This window comes from Egretta garzetta, unplaced genomic scaffold (assembly GCF_000687185.1).
Source record: "Egretta garzetta isolate BGI_Z169 unplaced genomic scaffold, ASM68718v1 scaffold27, whole genome shotgun sequence".
In the NCBI taxonomy this organism is placed as follows: Eukaryota; Metazoa; Chordata; class Aves; order Pelecaniformes; family Ardeidae; genus Egretta; species Egretta garzetta.
In genome coordinates this window covers 3,666,527-3,677,059 of record NW_009260400.1, presented here as the reverse complement: position 1 = coordinate 3,677,059, position 10,533 = coordinate 3,666,527, and positions in this window count along the sequence as shown.

Sequence of the window (10,533 nt, the reverse complement as noted above, 5' to 3'; positions counted from 1 at the left end):
GCGGCTGCCCGTGTCTGATGAGCCCCCCCCGGTTCCCCCCTGTCCCCTACCTGCTGTCCCTGGCCACCGTCTGGCAGGGGGTGTCAGGGCCCCTAGGGGCCTTGGGGGAAGTGGTGCCACTTCCCCCTGTGGTGCAGCTCTGCCCAGGAGATGGGCTGATTCACAAGGAAGAAGCTGCAGTCCCTTGCGCAGGACCTGCACTGGTTTGGGCACAACGGCACAAATTGGGGGCAGCCCTGACTCCCCCACACCACTGGAAACAGAGACTGCAAGGCTCCCCAAGCCCCTCTAGACCCTGGGGGCTGCCTCTCCCTGCACAGCCCACTGGGGACCTGCCTGTTCTCTCCTTGCCAGTATGCCATGACCAGTCAATGGAGCCAGGAATTCCATGAATCATAGAATCATAGATCACTTTGGCTGGAAAAGCCCTTTAAGATCATCGAGTCCAACCTTTAACCTAACCCTGCCATCCCACCACTAAACCACGTCCCTAAGCACCTCATCTATCCTTCTTTTAAATACCTCCAGGGATGGGGACTCAACTACCTCCCTGGGCAGCCCATTCCAGAGCCTGACAACACTTTCGGTGAAGAAGTTTTTCCTAATGTCTAACCTAAACCTGCCCTGGAGCAACTTCAGACCATTCCCCCTCGTCCTATCATCCGTTACCAGGGAGAAAAGGCCAACCCCCACCTGGCTACAGCCTCCTTTCAGGTAGTTGTAGAGGGCGATAAGGTCTCCCCTCAGCCTCCTCTTCAGGCTAAACAATCCCTGTTCCCTTAGCCGCTCTTCATAAGACTTGTGCTCTAGACCCCCCTCACCAGATTTGTGCCTCTCCTCTGGACATGTTCCAGCAATGCAATATCTTTCTTGTAGTGAGGGGCCCAAAACTGAACACAGTATTCAAGGCATGGCCATGCTGCAGAACCTCCCAAAGAGCATCCCTTCCAAGAGAGAGACACAGGCAACAAGCAAAGGCATACGCAGGCTGACACACAAGTTACACCTGGCCAAACCAGAGTGTGCTCAGGCCCCTGCTGCTTTGGGACTGTTCAGCTGAGGGTTTCCAGGAATGACCGATGACCTGAGACTGGTGCAAAGCACTGCAGCATGACAAACATGCCCAGAAACTGAAGTTCTCCTTTGGGCAAGGCTTTATCACAGGCCTTCAGCTCAAAGGCAGGTCAACAAACAGCACTGCCTTCTCCCTGGCCCAGGGACCCTCGCCCAGCCCAGCCCCCCAGCTCAGGCTCCTACTGGCGTCCCCAGGAATATCATCCACACCCCATGCTTCTACCATCACCCTCACTACCTACTTCCCCTACCCCACTGGCAGCAACCCCCACAAGCACCTCCCAGGGACCCCCACAAAGGCACACACACACACACCCCGGGCTCACAAATAGGAAAATCCCATTCCTATGAAACCAAATGGACTTTCTTAAGGCAGAGACAAAGAGATGTAGAGTTGGCACTGTAAACTGCACAGTCAGTCAGCACAACTAAAGGGCTCACTGCAAGGAGGACAAGGACAGCCCCCTGCACTACCCACATCACACCAGCATCCCAGCCCCCCAACACCTCTGGGAAACACTCACCTGATCTGGCATCACCTTTGAGCTGAAGGCTCTGGGAGAGGAAGCTAGACGGGGACAGCGTGCCGGTGGACAGCAGCAGGCAGCAGGAAGGAAGCAGCAAGAGAGCATCCAACAGAAAAAAGGCGCTGTCCAAGCTACCTAGAAGCCAGGGGATGCCACGGGGCAAAGGACCCTCGCACAGTCGGAGGGAACAACTGTGATGCAGCCAGACCACCAAAACCCTGCAACACAGAAGCCTTAAACCTCTGGTCCAGGGCTCCATCCCTGCGCCCAGTCCGGGGACCCTTACACGCCCTGGTCCCCCAGCCCCGGTGCTAAGGGGCTGTGATATGTTCAATGGAACAGGCGACAGAGTGCTGCTAGCTCCTGGAGAGAAGGCCACACCACCCTCGCAGCAGAGGCTGCAACCATGGCACCACCTCCCGGTTACTGAATGAAAACACCACCCCAAAAACAGCATTCCCACCCCAGCCTGGTACTGCCATCACCTCCATCTCCTCCTTCTGCTGCCATCATGGCCGCCCCAGCTGTCTGATGCAGTTTCTGACCACAAAGGCCCCTTCATCCTGCCTACCTTCTGCTGTTCAATCCTGCTCCTGCAAGAGAAGGGACACCCAGGCAGTGTGACCTCTGGGGCATCTTCCCTGCACCTTCCTGAGATGGGCAGCTGGCAGGAACTGTCACAATCAGCTCCAGCTCTGCTTGAAGTCTTCTTCTGGCACAGGTGCAGCACTGGAAGTGCTTGGTGCATACCATGCTTCCTGAAAGAGAAGTTATTCCCAGGCAGTGTCCATCTGGGAGAGCTGACTGGAAAGCAGCTTTGCTGCAGGTCCTGACAGAACCCCAGCCACTACCTCCATGATTGTCATCACTGGCCTACAAAAGCTGCACTGTAAAAAAATCTTACAGCTCATTAAAGTTATTCTCTCCTCCTCACATCTTTGCTCTTTTCCTATGCTCAGACTGCTGCGGTACTCACCATACAATTCTTTTGTAATTATCACCAATCTGAAACCCCTCCAAAGTGTTCTTCTGTGACACCGCTGATGGCACTGTTGATAAGGGAGAACCCCACTCTTGATAAAGGAGGGTCCCAGAAACCCAGTGACAGCGTGACCAAGAACCAGAAAAGATGCTACCCAGGGAACATCTGTCTCCTGTAGCCAATAGATTTGCTGCTGCCAATCAGAAATCCCCGCAGCACTTCAGAGCCATCCCATGGGATTTCATCTCACCCACTCCCTGCCAGGGGGTTGCTCTGCTTGGGGCAGGTCCTCCTTTCCCTGTCCAAACCAAACCCTGTTCCAAGGTAGACACATGCACGGTGCTGCATGCCCTGCTCCTGGTGCCCCTGGGGCACCCATCTTGTTGCTCGGAGCTCTAAGGATACTCCGCCCTCTCCTGCTTCCCCATGAGCACATGAAGAAGATACTGCCCACCATGGCTTTGGGGGAAGCCCAGCTACCTGTGCAAGCCCAGCAGATCCTCCCACAGGTGAGCTGGTACCACAGTAGTCTGAGCGTAGGAAAAGAGCAAAGATTTGTGAGGGGAGAGGATAATTTTAATGACCTGTAAGATTTTTTACAGTGCAGCTTTTGTGGGCCAGTGATGACAATCATGGAAGTGGTGGCTGGGGTTCTGTCATGGAAATTCTGTTCTGGACATAAAGCCCAAATCACCCTCTCGCAGTCTTAGTCAGAAAACTGAACCTGGGAGCATGGAGATTCTCTTTGAAACTGAAGATAGTTTAGGTATGGGGAGAGCCGGTTTGGAAGTTGTAGTAGTTTGGGGTCATCTGCGGCCTGAGGCCCTCGGGGGAGGAGGCTGTTGGTGCCTCCTGCCCTTGGCCTAGCACTCACATTTGGGAGGGGCTTTCACAAATCCTGCTGGAAGGATGTGGGAACAAGTACAGAATCTGCAGATGTGGCAGCTGAGCTGGACACCGGAGATATCCTTTGTCTCATTGGCCCCAAGACATGCGAGAAGAAAAACAAGAGCTAAGTGAGAAAAGCGATGTCAATGCTATGACCAATGGACTTTGCAAGATGAACTTTTCTTCCATATAACGCTTGGACTCAGCGCTTGCAACTAGCTAGGTGATAAGAGAAAAGTAGTGGCTTTGTTCTGTGATCAGTATAAAGGATGTAAAGCGTTAAAGTTATTCCAATTCTGCTTGATTCCACTTCTGCATAAACTTGGAGTCCGTGCCTTCCTTGCCACAAATGGTGTCCCCTGTGGGGAGCGAAAATACAGCCTCCGAAGGTCTGTCTGGTGGCAAGCCCCACGGAACTTAAGTGCTGCTGAAAGGAAACAGGAGACGGCTACAATCATCTCTGGATACGAGGTGAGCAGTGGAGAACGATGGGCAGTAATATGTCCTCAGATGAAAAATTTGTGCTTGGACTTATGGAATGACTTTCGCAGAAACATAACATTGTTATGAAGACTCAGACACTGAAGTGTGTTTGAAGTGGGTTTCTGTCAACTGTAAGGGGGTTGCCGAAAGGAAGCAACATCGTGCATGGTAAATTACCTACCACTGGATGGAGGTAAGCAGCCAGGAACAAAGAAGAACAAAATTTCCCAGGAACAAAGAACCGTGTCAAATGTTAAGCAGTGGATTTCAAAACTACATGGTAGCTCAATACCCCTTCAAGAACTCAAATTATTGCTCATACCGGCCCGCTCCAATTGTTCTGGGGTGGACTCCAGCTCCATTCAGGGCTGTGGGAAGCTGCCACACGGCGGGGCAAAGATATTGCCAAACTTTTGCATATGTGGTGACAGACTTCTGAAGCACTGCAGCAGCTCCGTGATGGAGCCAATGTCCCCCCTTTCAGCCCCACCAGCACTGCCTGCCCGATTGGGAACCGTCCAGGGGACCAAAAATGACAGTGACCCGGAGGAAGAAGACCCTCTCGATCCCAGTCCCATAGACCTGGAGAAAGAGCCTGATTTATACCCTCCAGGCAACAACTCCACAAGAGAGGGAGTGAATCAAATAGTTGGGAAAAGGAAACCAGAGAATATAAATTGGTAATGGAAAAGTGTAGGAAGGAGACAACCAAAAAAAAGGAGATTTGAACATGTTAAAAGCTTTCCCCATACAGTATCAAGGTAACCGGGCTCTGTCCTTGGACCCTCTAACATATGTGCAGTAAAAGAGCTGCACAAGTCAGTTCTCAATTATGGTATACAATCGTCATATATATTTAACTTCTTTAGTGCCGTAGGAGATGGGTACACTATGACTACCCATGACTGGAAATTGCTAATTTTAATTAAATTATCATTGATTCTGTATACCTTGTGGCTCACTGAGTACAGAGATCTTGCCACATCAAGAACCATGGACAATTTAGCAGGAACGCAGAGCATTAGCATGAATGAGTTAATGGGACGGAGACACTTGCCACACTGCAAGCACAAGCTCAGCTAGATCGTGAGGCATTTCTCCAAATAAAAGATTCTGCGCTTCAATCCCTGTGCCGAGTTCCAGACATGGAGCATCCTGAGACGCCTTTCTCCACCATTACACAGGAGTCCTGAGAACCATATATTAAATTATTCATGGAAAGATTGCAAAACAACCTAGAATGACAATGAGGCTGCTCGCCAAATTTTGTTAAGCCGACTTGCTTATGTCAATGCTTATGTCAATGCTGATTGCCAGCGAGCACTTGCACCTGCGAAAAAACCCACCAAAAAACCCAAAAAGAGCCACCAAAAAAACCCTGAAAAAAAAAAGCTAAAAAACAGTGCTCAGCAATTTGCAGAAACTGCACACAAGCTTGCCATGAAGTACAAATGCTGAGATACTGCCTGAAGTTGGAATCTTCCCCAGAGAAACTGGAAGTGTTGCATTTCTACCTTTTTGAATTACTTTTGTTCCTCTTTTGTAATATTGCTACACAGTCCTGCAGTACTTTCTACCTGTATTTCAGTTTTTACAGGAATGAAAACAAAACAGGGGCACTGCACCAAATAACAACCTGATAAGGATTAAAATAGTAATATTCTTCCTCAGTTGTACAGAAAATGACTTAAGTGGTTGTGAACATACGTGTAGAAATAAAATCCAAATAAGGGGTATATTTTTCTTCATTTTATGTGGCATCAACAGAATTTGAATGTGGGAATTAAACACCTGGAATTGTAACTATAGTGAACCGACTGCTTTGTCCTGGAAAACAGAAAAACTTGTTTCTTCTGCCCAGTGTAGGAAGTTTTGCATGTGCCATCACCATTCAGAAGGGCATACCTGAATTTCATAGGGGAATCTGATACCAGTGTTGCATTTTGAATATTCCTATTTTCTCTTCTGGATTGACTAATTGAATAGCATAATGGAAAATACAGAATGTAAATTAGAGACTTAACCATTTAGGCAAAAAAGTAATTTTTACATCTACACACACATGGCTATGCCTCAAACACAATATAGAATTAAGCAATCTGGTATAAAATAACATTTCATTTTCCTTTTACCTGTGATTCTGTGGCTAAAGGCCTATGTAAATGAGAATGTAATATTTTTTAAGGCACCTCTTTTTCATAAATTGTACAGTAAGAATTTTTGGGAATACTTCAAATATCGTCTGATTAGAATGTTAAATAGTTGTCTGATTTTTAAAATAGAGGCTTTCAAAAAAGCATGTCTTGTTACATTAGAATCATAACTTGTATTTTGAGTCTCAGTTTTCAATATTATCACTGGAAGAGTGACCCCTTACTTCATTCCATGTTCAGTATATACGGTGTGCGCACTCTATTCGCTTACAAAAATAAATATGTTACTCAAAAGAGTAACATCAGCTGTTTTATTAACATTTTTTGTGGTGTTATATTGTGTTTCTGAAATAGAAAAAAAGAGGGAAAAAAGCCAAAAAAGCTAGAAACAGAAATCCTATCAGAAGTTTCTGCCTTAATCTTCTGAAGATGCCTGCTCTTCATTTTTGTCCTCATCTTACTGAAGAGCCGGAAAGCTGACATTATATGAATGCACTGTTGTTTTCGTTTTCAGTATAGAAAAAGCTTTTTGCACTACTAATGACACCTTAAACAGTCTAAAATCCTCAGAGCAGTGCTTGTAAAAGAGATAAAAGCTTCTGAAATTGAGAATATTCTAGTTACTGCAAGCTGAAGTAACTGAAAAATCTCTTGGAAACACCCATTTTTTGAAAAGATGCTTGGCCTTAGAAAAACATCATTTGAACTAAGACACTCTTTAGTTAACTGATTGCATTCTAATTTTACATCTCTTTTTAATTTGAACTGGATTATATGAAGCTTTTTATTTCATTTCACACAGGGAATTTGTACTGCAAACTTTGTCTTAAAAGGCTACTTTTGTGTCTAGTTGTGCATTATGTGAAATATTAATAAAAATGTGCTCTCTCCAAAGTTATGTAAAAGATACGAAGAGATGCTAAAGGGTTAACAAGAGACATTTGTGAAGCCAACTGTAGCTGGAATATGATAACAGCCCTGAGAAAACAGAACATCCTTGATAAGGATCCAGCTTAAAGTAATAACGTTGTGTTTTAGATTTACTAACTATATGAGATAAAAACTAAAGTACTAACACTGTGTTTTACATTAACTTACTAACCATATGAGGTGAAAAACCATAGATAAGAAATGAAGTGTATGAAATGTGCATGAAAGAAAAAAAAGTATGTGTTTTATGAACTTGTCTGATCATTCCAAATCCATCTACAAGAGCATACAGCAGCTGGAAGATAATGTCTGAAAGTATTACACGTATTATATATTATATACAAGTAGACCCTCTTGCTTTCTGAACTCTTTCTCAGAGAGGAGTCCAGGTGGGGCTTAGACTCAGAATTGGTCAATGGCTTATGTCTAAGGTCTATATATATATAGCAGCACTATAAGACTCACTACGTAATTAAATCATACATCTACAGTTTACTTAAATCAATTCACACTTGCATACATAGGCACGAAGATAAGGGTATCTACCTCTCTATATATGCCGGTAAAAGTTCCCCTTGAGTTCAGTGAAATATTCACATTGAACATCTTGGCATTTCACAGCGGGTGAGCGTTGAGACTCAAGGAGTGAAAGTTGTGTGTCCAGGCTCCACTGTCGGTCTTCAGCAATGGACCTCCTAAGAGTCTGCCAACTCCAAGAGGCATCCTACTCAGGGGAAGGTGCTGGTCACAGCCTGCTGCAGTCCAGGAGACCTCAAAGGGCCTCATTTTAGGACTGGTGGTTTATAGCGTATTGAGATGATTGGCTTTAGTCATCAGTAAATTTCCAGCCAAGCCAGAATCCAGGTCAGTAATTACTGGAATTCCAGTAACTACGCTACCCTTCCACTCAGCTATGATGCATATAAAATATGTACCAAGGCTCTCAGGGGATAACTGATTTTTTTCCATTCTTGCTCCCCACCTCAGCCCCTCTATTAATGTAGAGAACTGTTGGGCAGTCTTTTCCAAGTCCTCCTGTACCCGGAGCATCTCTTGTGCCATTGATTAAAAGCTCCTGGTTGCGGTCCTGCTGCCACAGGCACTCCTGCAGCAGGATGAGTGACCACAATCCCAACCATAGGAGCTTGCGAAGCAGGAGCATGGTTTTCAGGAGGAAGCAGGAGGTACAAGGTAGGAGTCTGAGAAGTAGCAAGAGCAGACATGCGGTGCAGCAGAGGCAGGGCAAAGTTTAGACTCGAGTCTGACAGCATTAGTTGTGTTAGGAGCTGCCAAAGTCCATATCCCCTGGTTGCTTGAAAGCCCAGTTATCACACACAAATCAGTAGCCATTTTCCTGAGTTTTCTGATCCTACAAGCATTGACAAGGGAAGGGATTTGTTGTCCTCTCTGAAGAGCAGCAGAATATATTTGTATTTTTGTCCAGAAGAGCGCTCAGCCTGGGCTGGGAGGCAAACACTACCTGGAAGGTCTGAACTGCCCTCCGTCCTCCCGTGAGGAGAGTTGCAAGGCCAAAGAATGTTATCTGCGGCTCCCCCAACACTCAGCTCAGAAAAAAAGAGCGTCTCCCTGTGCTCAATCTGGAGGGGAAAATGTTGAGTGGGGAGTTGCAGTGACCAGGCAGGGAGATGCTGTGAGAGCATCTGTGTACTGGGATGTGCTGTAAACTAAAGAAAAACAAGAGCAAAAAAGCATGGTGGATGAGGTTTCTCCTCCAGCTGCTCTATGGAAGAGAGTCACCTGCAAGAGAGCAGAGTTCTGCCTGGTCAACACTGACTCCTGTCTTGGCATTGCCCCCATCTCCCAGGAACTGCCTCTGGTTGCTTGTTGTCCTTCATCTGCACTAACCAAGAGGAGAGCAGGCTGTGGACGAGAAAAAGCCCCAGGTGAGGCTTGAACTCGCAAGCTCAGCATCCTTTTGCTTGGTTCTGCTCTGTAGGTGCTGCACACTGCTCCACCAAGGCATGCTTGCAAATGCGGACTGGGACCCACCAAAACCCACCTTCTACTGATTATTATTGTTCATTGTTAACTTCTTACCCAATTATTTCTTCTTGCCTCATTATAGCAAGGTGCAGCCAGTGGTCCTTGGCTTAGCCAGGCTACAACAGGTACCAACTCCTTCTGGATCACCACTACCATGAAAGCTGCAGCACACAGGTCCCTCATCACTGGCATTAAGTTCTGGTCTCGCTGGTATGTGGTTGAAATGTATATCTGGTACGGTTCTTGGCTTTCTCAGCGTCTCCAAGCCCACAGTGCCAGACAGAAAACATTGGTAATGGACGATTTAATTTGTTAAGAGAAGTCAGAAGAGGCTGTGGGGTCCTGCTGCTTCAGCCCAGGACTCTCCTGCTCAGCTGCTGGAGCCCAGGGACCCAGGGTCTCTGCCCAGACTGGGGGACATGGCTGCCTCTTTCCCATTTACAAGTCCAACTAGTAATGAAGCTGAGCATGTATCCAAGAGACACGCACACAAACACACACCCTCATGGAGGGCACAGGCACGGTCAGTCACACAGACCGCTATGAACAAGTCACTGCCTTCAACTGCTCCTATATACAGGACCCACATAAAACACGGGCACAGATGGCCAAGTCCCCTTACTCTTCTTTGTCTGTTAGGGATATGATTCCACAAGTAAAAGCATGTCCATGACATTCTTTGCACACATTTGCAGACCCCTTCAGTACTGGCACAGCCCACATGTCTGCCTGGAATCCCTGTCCGGATTCCAGCCCTCTTACGCACACCATGGATCACCAACTAACCAACTGGTCTAGCCTGATGCTTACTGGCAAACACATAGCACTTGTGCACTGGTCCCACAGTTACCCCACATTGATGCAACTCACTGGATAACAGCATGGACCCTTGCTCACCTAATACCCCAGCCTGGACAACAGGGCGCCCCTACCAGCCAGTTGGTCCAGCTTGAGGTTTCCTGGTGAATACACACGCATGCCCCTATGCACACCAGTGTTAGGAAAGATACAGAAACTGCCACTTCCCACACCCCAGCATCCGCAGCAATCAGAACTGGGCTTGTGGACTGTGAGCCCATGGTCCCACTCCAGCCCCTCACCTGCCTCACTCAGTGCTGCCCCCCACTCCAGGAACTGGTTTTTGGAATGGACTCTGTTCATGCCCCTGTGGCTGGTGGCTGAGACCTGGCTCACTCCAGTAGCTGGCACCACAGGCTGGGGGTGCCCCGACCCTGGGTCTGTTTCCAGTAGCTGGCACCAAATACCCTATGCTCACTCACCCACCAAAACCACCCAGGTAGCTAGCACCAACTCCTTGCAGCACACACACACGGAACAGAGACTACGCAGAGGGTTCATTAAGAAAAGATTTAATCAGAAGGTAGGACAGACTGCAGTGATCAGGCACGGCGCTTGGGGCTCAGTCAGACAAGCATACGGCCCAGCCCTGTTTTGCAAGTGAGTCACCCCTTTAACACCTTTAATTTCTGCC